At 44.9% G+C, this 12,595-nt stretch overlaps 1 long non-coding RNA gene across 1 annotated transcript; it reads right to left on the bottom strand.

The window, feature by feature from the left end:
• Positions 1-437: 437 nt before the first annotated feature.
• Positions 438-1,385, bottom strand: LOC114435296 (uncharacterized). The gene is made up of 2 exons (XR_003670573.1): positions 1,327-1,385; positions 438-1,161 (listed from the first exon to the last, which is right to left on the bottom strand). It is a non-coding gene; the product is annotated as an uncharacterized LOC114435296 (long non-coding RNA).
• Between the last annotated feature and the right edge of the window lie 11,210 nt (positions 1,386-12,595).

Below are 12,595 nucleotides of genomic sequence, written 5' to 3'. Positions count from 1 at the left end.
ACATTCAATGCACGAGCAACAGATCTGGTTGACATTCCTGCTGTCAGCATGCCAATTGCACGCTCCCTCAATGCTTGTGGCATCTGTGGCATTTTGCTGTGAGACAAAACTGCACATTTCAGGGTGGCCTTTTATTGTGGGCAGTTTGAGGTACACCTGTGCACTAATCATGATTCAGATCAGCATCTTGATGTGGCACACCTGTGAGGTGGGATGGATTATCTCAGCAAAGCAGAAGTGCTCACTATCACACATTTAGACAGATTTGTGAACAATGTTTGAGAGGAATGGTAATATTGTGTATCTGGAATGAAGTTTAGATCTTCAAGTCCATCTCATGAAACATGGGAGCAAAAACAAAAGTGTTGCGTTTATATTTTTGTTGAGTGTATTATACCAAGAGCCTGTGATGTGTCAATGATTGACAGTAACACTGATTTTGATGTCATTGTTATTTTTATTTGCAGTGGCGTTTTATAACAAAACTCACACTCATGATCCTCTGGACAAAATATGTACCCACCTTAAAAACTGCAGTAAAAATATGATATATTAATATTTTTTCACACTTTAAATAACTCAGTCTTTTAATGCTACTTCAGCCTGAAATATACATATCAAATATTAATTATATTTTCAGGATTTTAAAGAAGACCTCAGTGACCATGAAGAGGAACAAACATGTCTGCAGACTGTGAGTATCACAGCTGCTGCTGTTTGACTGATGATCCATGAGGAGACATGACAGCATGAGGACAGCTTCAACAGACATGTGTCAATGTTTCTGATCACAGTGCACCCACTGATCCTCAGACAGATGAACCATCAGAGGAAGAGGAGGAAGAGGAGGTCTGCACACCACTCCCAGCTTAGATGATGAAGATGGAGGAGCAGAGTCTGCAGGTCTGATCACTGTAGGACTCTGTACAAGAAGATTTAATGGCTGACCTTCTTGGAGAGGAGTCCTGTTAGTGCTGCTGGGTTGTCTCTTTGATAAACGACGCATCGGATTGGAAGAGTTTTTTATGACAAAATAAAGTGAAACCACAATCTGGGATGCTATTGATACTGCTACTAATACTGCTATTAGAGCTGTCCATCCTCCTGGGTCTGCTGCTGGACTCAGAGCTGGTCTGTCAGGGTGTGTCTGAGCAGCAGCTGCTGTAAAGGACAAAAATGTGAGTTGAGACTTGTTGATGTTTAAATGAACATGTGGACTGTTTGAATTGAACCTGATGCTGTCTGTCTGTACAGAATATTATATGTTACAGTTAGAAGAACAGAAATCAGACAGTTCTCAGCAGACAGCAGCTTTAACTTACTCACCAGAGACTGTGAGCTCACAGCTGGAAGAACCAGAACCAGAAGCTGTCCTCACATCACACACATACAGACCAGAGTCGTCAGTCCTGAGTCTGGACAGATGAAGTCTGATTCGTCCTTCTCTGAGGGCGTCTGTGTCACTCTGGACTCTTCCTGAAAAACCTTCATCCACAGACTCTGAGAGCTCAACACCAGCAAGGACCACATACAGGACTGATCCTTTCTGGCTGGTTAAATGATCACAGAGGACATAAATGTCCTCAGTCTTAGTCTGAGTGTCTGTGTTGAACGTCCACTCCAGTGTGATGTTGTGGTTCTCCTCTGCCTGATAGGAGCTCTGTGTCTCCTTCACTTCAAGTGCTGCTGCTGAGGAGGTGAGGATGAGGAGCAGCAGGATCATCTTCTCTCTGTGAGAGGACACAGAGGTGAAGAGTCATCAGGTTCAGTTCAGTTTTTTTTAATAAAACTTGATTTGTTGTTTTACTGTTACACAACAACACACACACCTAAACCTGAGAGTGTTGTTTGTTGACACACTGTCACTTGCTGCTGGGTAAAAACATCCCTCTGTATGTATCAGAGAGGAAGACGTGACTTCTTGCAGCTGATCAGAAGGACAAAGAGGGAGCACAGCACCTGTCTGTCTGACCGCTCTACTCACAGACCTGGACAGTGTTTCTGCATTTACAGTGACGAGTGCTGCTGTTGTTAACTTGTATCTGATCTACAGCACTCTGCTGCTGGTGGGTGTGACAGACAGCAAACAGGCGGAGCAGGACACAGAGACAGGGACCACCCCCTGCACTCTGCTCCACCCTTCGTGGGTGTTTCCTTTTTGTCCCCGAGCAGAGTGAAGGCAAAAACAAAACAACAACAGAAGAGTCCAACAAGTCTCCATCAGTGTGTGTGTCCCTCCTTCACACAGACTGAATGTGTCCACATGTGTCTCTTGGGTCCATGTTGTCCCTCCTGTCATGTCTTTGTTCCATCAACATGTGTTTGTTTGAGCTGCTCATTCTCATCTGTACAAACAAACACCTTGTTTTTACACTTTACACAAACTTACACACACACACACTAACACAACAACAACACACTGGCTCTTACCTTTTCAGCACCTGACAGGAAGCCCTTCTGTATGTAACCACAGTTCCAACCAGTCTGCGCAACACAGCAGTGCACACACACATATATATGTACATATACACACTCAGCACTGATCACTGTGTCCCGTCCACTGAACACTTCTCCTCTGTGTTCTGTTTTTAGGAACTTTGGTTTCGTGTTCGTCTTCCTGATCTTTCAAATGAACTGAGTCCATCAGGGAGCCCCTGAAGGTGCACAGCATGTTCACATGTGTCCTAACACACTGTTTACAGTCATATTTATCAGGACGGAACAAACTGATCAATAAAGTGTGTTTTAACTTTTATGTTGATGGTCATATTTTATTAAAACACCAAATATTTCTGCAGGTTCTTCATCACAAGCTGACAACATGCTGCTGTCACACAGTTCCTGGACTACACAAACCCAGAGGAGGAGGCTGTAAACACACAGCGTGCTCAGTCTGAATGAGGAAGTCTGAGCAGAGAGAGAGAGAGAGAGCTGCTGATAGAGACGCTGCTTCACACTCTCAGTAAGGAAGTTCACCTTAATGTCTGCAGTAAAGTAGTAAAAGTACAGTAAAGTAAATAAAGTGTTTTAAAGTGTTTTACGTATCAACACATACAAAATAACTCTTTTAAAGATTCTTTAACCTTGTTCTCTGCGTGGTTAAAACACATGAAAGCTCTCACATCCATCCTCTGTGTGTGGAACAAAGAGGATGTAAACCCGCCACCATGTGTGTTACCTCCACCGTCCATGTTGCAGAGTGATCGCTGTAAGAGCGCAGTGTCCTTGATCCATAACATATTTGTCACAATCATGAGTTAAAAAGTCACAATTCTGCATAAATGAATGAGATATAACTTCTAGCTACAGCTGAATGATGTTCAGAACCAGCAGGGTGACAGTATCTGCACCAACACACTCAGAACGCCCCACAAAGCTGCAGGTGTTTGAACGCACCATCAGTCTTTGAAGGTCCAGACAGGCTGGGATGTCACAGAATGCCAGTCATGCTAGTCAGAAGAGAAACCAGATCCAGGACTGGTCTCTGTGTAGGTTCTGGTTTGTGTGTTGTGACATGTGCAGGACTTGGACTTTGGTGTGTCTTTAGGAACAGGTTCACCTCAGTCACACAGTGCACTTTATATGACTTCTAAGTTGTTACAGTACTATTGTTTACATAGGCTTTACCTCATGATGACGCCACGTGTCTCAGTCTGGGCTAGAACTGGTCCACATGAGGAATAACAGTCCAGAATAAAGACTGTCTCTAAAACAAAGTGTCCCATCTGTCTGTGTTTCAGGGCTGAAACATGTCCAGAGAGACCCTCTACCTGGTTTTACTTGTGGTCCTGCTCTGTGCTGGCCTGGGTGAGTCCACCATGTCAGATCAGTCAGTGCTGCTGAGCTCAGACAGCGTCACATATCAGCTGATACTGAGACGGATCAATGAAGACAGCGGTCTGATCATCTGTCACTGCTGTGTGTGTCTCTTGTTCTGTGTCGTCCTCTGACCCTCACAGCTCAGACGTCCCTCACCCTGAATGTGACTCAGGACGTCTACCAGGCAGAGGAGCATGGGAACATCACACTGACATGGATGTATCCGGTCCTGACAGACTCTCCTCCTGACCCACTGGTGATTGATGTCATGCGTGTGGATCCACTGAGGCCTATCTTCCGCTATGACAGCCGGCGGGGAGAGGAGCTGTATCTACAGGAGGACTCTAGGGGGCGCCTGAGGTGTGCCTCACTTTCACCTCTTTGCCTGTATGTGGAGTTTAGGTGGACTGTGACACTGCAACATAATGACAGTCAGAGACCCCCCACTAACACTCAGGGACACTCAGACCACCTGAAGACTGTGGAGCAGCTGTGGGTGCACTGCACAGTGAGGCAGGCTGAGGCTGACGAGTGTGTTCTTTAAATGTGTGTTTGTGTTGATGTTTTCTGATTGAACTGTTCATCATCAACCAGCAGACCCAGCTCATCAGGTGTGATCCTCTCAGGGTTGCAGCATCATCTTTCCTCCTGGGTTATGACAGGAAGGTTGATGGTCACATACAGCTAGGACTGTTTGATGTTTACAGTTGTTCAAACAGCATTCATTGTGTCATTAATAGGAGCAATAATCACCAACAGCTGCTGCATATTTGTGTCTGAATCATATCAACATCAGTCAGCTGTTACAGTGTGAGTGAACCTGTGGATACTCTGTGCTGATGTCCAAACACATCAGAGGTGGGGTCATCATCAGAGGTGGGACCGAGTCAGGAGAGCTGAGTCCAAAGTCCTTAACTTTTAATTCTGAGTCTTTGAATGCATGTGTGACAGAGCAAAGGTCTGTCAGTCATTGTACAGGATGAGGTGTAACATGAACACTCACTGTGACATCTGTACAGGAACTAAGCTGAAAACTCTCAGTCACTTTCAGACATTAAATGCATTTAAACACAGTTTGCTCCTCATGTTGTTGGAAAAATACTCAAACAGTTTGAGCTGATGTCCACACTCAGTGTAAATGTAACTTTTTTACTTGTGTTGTTTCTGAAATGTGTGGAATGATAGTGGGTGTAGCCTGTATCTAGCTGCAGACTGTGACTGTGTGTCTTCATATATCACCATGAATGCTTCATTAAATAACACTCAGCTCATGCTGAACTAACCATGTGATCATGTCTGCTGGAAGTAAAAGCTTTGATATAGTCAGTGTTTCTACAACTGCACTTTCTGGACAGGAAGTGCAGACCAGGGTTGATCCAACCAGCTGGAAGAAGATGAGCTGAAGCAGTGACAGAAAAGTTTGATGCAGCAGCTGTTGGTTTGTTTGGTGCTTTGGTGGAAACGAACTGAACACATGTGAGATGTTAACCTGAGAAATAGAAGAGCTGGTAAAAGCACAGAACTGTGGTTTTTCTTTTCACTTTTCTGCCACCACAGAAAAGTGGTGGCAGTGGGAGGATGCAGCTGAAGTTAACGCCTTTTTCTGTCTGTTTCGTCACACTGTCCCTCCTTGTATGTAAATGAGCATGGTCCTGAGCAGCTCGGTGTAAATCAGTACAGGAAGTGATCAAGTTCTAAATTAAAGTCACATTCATGAACTTCTCGGTTTATTTGTCGCCTCAAATGTTTTCAGAAACTCGTTTAACTGAATTATTTCAACTATATCAGAGAAAGTTTTTCACCGAGCCGCCATGTTTGTTCTGTTTGAAACCCCGCCCACAGTGAGAAACCAGCCAATCAGAGGAGACTTCTGTTTATTTAGACTGCACGAGGACTTGCAATCGCCCAAAAACTTTAAGGAGTGAGCCGAGGACATTTCCCCCTGTGAACCATTCAGTCAGGTTTGCTGTGAGTCGTGCAGCTAAAAAGGATTTCAGGATCCCAGCCTGAAGGTCAGACTCGGTGTGTTACTGTGGGTTAAGGTGATTCTCGTGAAGTGTCAGCAGTGAGTGAAGGTGTTGGTCAGCAGCTCCATCAGTCTGTAACAGCTAGGGGTGGGCGAATCGATCTAAATATCCATAGTATCGATACCAACGTTAGGATCAGTAATTACTCTATACCAGCCTGATGAGATCGATATTTCTCTGGAAGTTTCTCTTCATACCTTCAGCAACTTTACTCGTATTTACTCGCGGTGCAAACAGCGCTGCTCTCTCACTCTGCTCAGTGCGCAGGCGCTGAGTTATTTCACAGCGACAGACGAGGAAGAAGAAAAAGCGACTGTGCAGGAAAGCGACCTGCGGCTGTGGAAACACAACTCATTTACACAAACATAAAGCAGCAGAGCCCAAAGACCTCGAGCTGCAGACCAGAGGGAGGAGGAAGAGGCAGATCTCCGAACATGAACCACAGACAGAGGTGACTGACAGATGCTTAACACTCATGAATATCCAGGTAGATGAGTTAAAGAAGTGGAAGTTCAGACTGAGTAATCACTCAGAATGACTGAACAGTCATCACATCACCAGCTGAAATAAATCTCGTTTTTCTCAAATTCCAAAATGTAATTATATAAGTTTATATAATGATATGTATTTCAGTGTGGTTAGTATAATTATTACCTGTAGAAGGATCTTTATTCTTCATATTTAGGCTACATGTGTTAGACTTTAATCAAATTACCTTCATTATGATATTTAACCTACATGATTCATAAACAGCCATGGCTGTCACAAGGAGCATCGCTGACATGATGGTGAAGTTATCATTTCATACACAGTTTTACAGTTTTGCACTTTTGTTTCAGCTTGATTTACTTAACAAATGTTTATTGTGCATTATTATTCTGCTAATCATGATCAACTAATTAAAAGGCAAAAGAATAATCATTGTATGATCAGGATTGTTTTTTTTATTCCTTTGATCATCATCATTTAGCAGCCTCTCTTCACTTAAAGCCCACAGCACCATCACACACTGGACTGGGCAGCTTTATACTGTAAAATGTAATTTAACTACACTCAGACTGAATGTGTCCCACAGCGCCACCTGCTGGCAGAGGTGTGTGTGTGCAGCAGTGCAGACTGTAAAAGCTGACACAGAGTGTGACTGTGAGTTTCAGTCAGACTGTAGATTGATGTTGTTGTAGCCGTACTGACTGAACCTGATGACTCTTCACCTCTGTGTCCTCTCACAGAGAGAAGATGATCCTGCTGCTCCTCATCCTCACCTCCTCAGCAGCAGCACTTGAAGTGAAGGAGACACAGAGCTCCTATCAGGCAGAGGAGAACCACCACATCACACTGGAGTGGACGTTCCCCACAGACACTCAGACTAAGACTGAGGACATTTATGTCCTCTGTGATCATATAACCAACCAGAAAGCCTCAGTCCTGTATCTGGTCCATGCTGGTGTTGAGCTCTCAGAGTCTGTGGATGAAGGTTTTTCAGGAAGAGTCCAGAGTGACACAGACGCCCTCAGAGAAGGACGAATCAGACTTCATCTGTCCAGACTCAGGACTGAAGACTCTGGTCTGTATGTGTGTGATGTGAGGACAGCTTCTGGTCCTGGTTCTTCCAGCTGTGAGCTCACAGTCTCTGGTGAGTAAGTTAAAGCTGCTGTCTGCTGAGAACTGTCTGATTTCTGTTCTTCTAACTGTAACATATAATATTCTGTACAGACAGACAGCATCAGGTTCAATTCAAACAGTCCACATGTTCATTTAAACATCAACAAGTCTCAACTCACATTTTTGTCCTTTACAGCAGCTGCTGCTCAGACACACACTGACAGACCAGCTCTGAGTCCACCAGCAGACACAGGAGGACAATGGACAGGACTCATCCCTGGACTGACAGCAGCAGCAGGTCTCCTGGTTGTCTTTGTGGTTATAGTTTGGTTTCTTATGAGACACAGAAAGAGAAACTAACAGCAGAGTCACTGTGTAGTTCGTTGTCTCTGAGTGATGGACTGACTCTGTCCACAGCTCTTCCAGAGGTCGGCCATGCTGTGTGTTGTTTCAGCTTTATTACAGACTGAGACAGATATGTTATTTATTGACAGAGTTACATTTGCTGATTGATGATCTGATCTGATGTTTATCTTGTAGCAGCCAAATATTCACACTCTTTAACCGTTTGTTGTCTGAATGTTGACGTCCTCTATGTCTTATATGTAACAGCTCCTGTTGGAGTTACATTTTATTATGTCATGATATTCATGATGTGGGATAGGACTCTTCTTTGCCTCGGTACAAACTGATCTGATGCTGCCTGTCACATGGAGTTATGATGGATTGGATTTTACTGCACACAGTACAAGTTGTATTATATATGACTTCAGTCTTCACTTGCCAGGATTTTACTTGAATGTTTATTAATGTTTAGAATTTATTAGGTTTTATTTTTATGTTACGCTTACGACTTTACCTTATTTATATTTCTAACCTGTCTTTTGAATATACATGGAGCACCTGGAATGAAAGCAATTTCCCCCTGGGATCAATACAGTATTTCTGATCTGATCTGATCTGATGATCAGCTGTTTTTCAGCATTAAAATCATCAGTGTGTTCAAACTGTGTCTTCCTGTTTAATCTGACTTCCTGCTTCATTCTGTGTGCTGTAAAAAGTCACATTTAGTTTCAGATGTTCAAACTGTTCTGAATGATTGATATTTACACAGCTAGCAGCTACAGTTAGCATCACAGAGATGAGTTAGCTTGAATGTTAGCTGCTAAATGCTAAATGTAGCTGCTGTGTGGATATCTAATGTGCTACAACATATGAATTTGTCTCTGAGAGATGTTGCAGAGAAGAGTCCACAGTGACACATGAGGAGAGCTGCAGCTGAACTTTGGACGTTGTCATGACGACGTGTTCCAGAGGGTCTCGTCTTCTGAGACGTCTTCTTCAGTTCAAATCAAACATGGACCATCAGAGTAACATGTAAGTAACAGAAGAAGAATGTCTGCTCCTGTTGCTGCTCCTGTGAGTCTAATGTGGAGTCCTCTCTGTGCTTTACAGGAAACATGATGATCATATCAAAGGACTCCTGCTGTGCAGCTCTGAGTCCTGTCTGTCCTCCTGTCTCTGCTGGGGGACGTCTGTAAAGGACAGAAATGTGAGGTGAGACTTGTTGACCACAGAAACACATGTGATCAACAACAGTACAGGGACAGCACAGAGTGTGTGTTTGGTTCACATTCACACATCCTGACTGCAGTCATCTTGTTCCTCCACCAGGGGCAGTCACACAGTGTTTGATGCAGCAGGCTGAGCCCTGAATAAGTAAAGTCTACTCTGTCCTCACAGTGAAGATACACAGTGCAGCAGTGGACTCATGGATGCTAATACATTAGCTGCTAACTGTGCTAATCTGCTGTACACAGGGAATGAGTGTGAACAGGCTGAATGACACAGAGACTGTCAGGGGTCATGTGATCATCTGCTGTAGCTGTGTCTGCACCACTCTGGGATGACTGTGGGGTCACTTCACGTTCAGCACATGAACATGGTGTTACTGTCAGTCACAGGCTGCTGCTGCTGCTCTGACCTCACAGTGATGTAATCACATTGATCGACTGATGACAGATCAGAGCATTAAATGAACATCAAGCTTGAAGAAGCAGCATCAGATCAGTGCAGAGAGAAGCTCCTCAGACTGCAGAGATGTGATGACTTGTACATTTATTACATACAGACTGCTGAGGAGTCACATTAAAGGACATCATCGATGATACAGACACATGTTTACATTATGTACATATGATCAATAATAACAAAGAGCAGCAGAACTCCACGTGAGAAACTAAATAAACATTTTAATGTGCGTCACTTCAGGAAAGACTCCAGGTTCAGACCACACCAAATAAATAAGACAAGAATAAATCCTTCATTCTCAATAATTTATGATACATGTTCCCTGATTGATCCTGAGAAGTGGAGGTCTGCACACCACTCACACTTTACACGAGGAAGATGGAGGAGGAGAGTCTGCTGCAGGAGACAGACAGACAGACAGACAGACAGACAGGCAGACAGGCAGACAGACAGACAGACAGGCAGGCAGACAGACAGGCAGACAGACAGACAGACAGGCAGGCAGACAGGCAGGCAGACAGACAGACAGACAGACAGACAGGCAGGCAGGCAGACAGACAGACAGACAGACAGGCAGACAGACAGACAGACAGACAGGCAGGCAGGCAGACAGACAGACAGACAGACAGGCAGACAGACAGACAGACAGACAGACAGGCAGACAGACAGACAGACAGGCAGACAGACAGGCAGACAGACAGACAGACAGACAGTGGAAACTTTTACAGATGGAACGGCACGGCTACATGGAAGAAGTGGAGAGAAGAGCCCTGAGTTCCTTTCCTGGAACCACCCCCACCCACTGGTTCAGATATGTGGATGACACCTGGGTCAAGATCAAGGCCCATGAAGAGGAGCGGTTCACAGAACACATCAACGCAGTGGACAACAACATCAAGTTCACTTGGGGGGAGACCTGGGACAACAAACAGGAAACCCACACACACGGACCAGTATCTGTTGTTTGACTCACACCACCCACTGGAACACAAACTGGGAGTCATCAGGACCCTGCAGCACAGAGCACAAACTGTACCCACCAGCTCAGAGGGGAAGAAGAAGGAGCAACAGCACATCAGGAAGGCCCTGCAGACCTGATAAAATCACTCATGGATAAGCAGTAAAGGTCAGAGGTCAGGCTATGGATCTCTGGAAAGCAGTAAAACACACTGTTAGCACAAGCATGAGGATGTCTGTGAGAATGCCTGGCTGCAGACCTTGAACCAGACACTTAACCCTACGTTTCTCTCAGTGTTTGTGTGCTTGTTGAATATGTGTAGATGTGTAAAAGTGAAGTAGTGTAAACAGAGTTCCTGAGTCGGTAGAAAGTAAGTACAGACCATTTACCATTAGTTCTTAACATGTCTCCTTTAAGAGGAGGTGTGTGTGTGTGTGTGTGTGTGTGTGTGTGTGTGGACGGCAACAGGTGAATGTACAGTATGTACAGTACTTAATGCTATACAATGAATGAAATCCACCTCTGCAGCTTTCTGCATTGTCTCTTGATCTATGTCTGTATTAACTCATCGTGGCCCTTACAGCAACATAACAGCCAGCTCTGCTATAATGCATCAAGAGAATAAATGAACAAAAACATCTGTCAGCCAGATGTAGACATGCACTATATCACAGATTATTTCTACAATTAGCTGTAAATACAGAAGTCTAACCCCTCATTTTCAAACTCTGTCACTGTTTTATCTATTTGCATAAAACAGTCTGCTGATCACATGTGGCGAGGTCAGCCAATCAGAGACAGGAGCCTCGTGTGGTCATCTGATTTACGGGAAACCGTGTAGAGCAGAGATGCCCCTCCCCTCTCCCATGTTTCAGAGACCTGATAATAAAGACTTGCACAAGTGTGGGTCTTTATAACGTGGACTCACACTTAGTATGCATGGCATCTGGTGTGCCTCGTCTCAGTGTCATGCACGCCACAAGTGCCACTCTGCTTAATAAAGACTCTGAGTTGGTATGAGTGATGATTTGGTTCTGCTGTTTCTCATGGACTCAGTGTGTAGTTGTAGCAGCCTCAGTCACTGACACGTCTGTGCCACACTAAGAAACAAACTGCTGACGTCAAGGTCATGTGACTTGATTGTTTTCTGGGGATGTAGGGGTTAATGATGCTATTCTGATATTTCTCATAATGAGCGTCCTCACATCCTCCTGAAGCATGAACAGACAGAAAGCATAACAAGCATCAAACCCGTTCAGGTCTGCAGGTTTGGCCCCTAGGGTGCCCAGAGGCTCTGGAATCACCACTGCATGGACGACATTTGATTCGTCATGTAACAGGGGGCGCATGGCTCCGGTCAGTGAAAGAAGACACTCACTGAATGTTCAGGGGGCCGCGTCATGCTGGATGCTGCTCATGCCAGAATACACTGCAGTAACTGCTGCACCACTGCTGGGAGCCCCAGAGCTGTGGGAGAAGGATCCAGTCCTTCAGGTATTGCAGCACATGACTGCAGGATGGGTAAAGGCTCAGACATGCATTCAGGACGGAGGAACAAACCTGGTTGGAGAGCTTGGTTCTGGTCGGTGGAGCGAGGCCGGTGCACAGCTGGCTCCACACCGGCGTGCAGGGAAGCTATGGGCTGAGTCTGAGATCACTCCCTAATCACTGTATATGGCCCTATATAGAGCCTCCACCAGGTTGTACTGCTGTCCGAAATTCTTAGTGAGAAATTCTAGAGCCCATATGGGACCCTCAGTGTGTCCCACAAGGATGGACAGGACTCAGCATTGCACTGACAGCAGCAGTTTGTTGTTAATGTCTCTATGTTCTGCACTCACTCAAATCAGATGATCAATACAGGTCATCAATACAGCTGCCAAACCTAAAGCTAATGCTAAGCTAAGTGTACAGCTGCTCAAAGGTCTTCAGCTTTATTACAAACACAGACGGAGACAGGAGGACAAAGAAGGAGCAGAGGACAGCTGTCTCACTGATCTGGACAGGGGTCAGTAAAGAGTGTTGTTGTTAGTTTCTGCTGGATCTGTTACAGCACTCTGCTGCTGGTGGGAGTGGCAGAGCAGAACCAGAGCAGAACCAGAGCAGGACCAGAGCAGAGGGGAACTCTGAGATCTATTTTCATGTCCAATCAGTGAGC

The sequence above is a fragment of the Parambassis ranga genome, chromosome 5 (genome assembly GCF_900634625.1).
Source record: "Parambassis ranga chromosome 5, fParRan2.1, whole genome shotgun sequence".
Classification (NCBI taxonomy): domain Eukaryota; kingdom Metazoa; phylum Chordata; class Actinopteri; family Ambassidae; genus Parambassis; species Parambassis ranga.
Note: the sequence above shows the minus strand (reverse complement) of the source record. Positions and strands in the feature narration are given on the sequence as shown.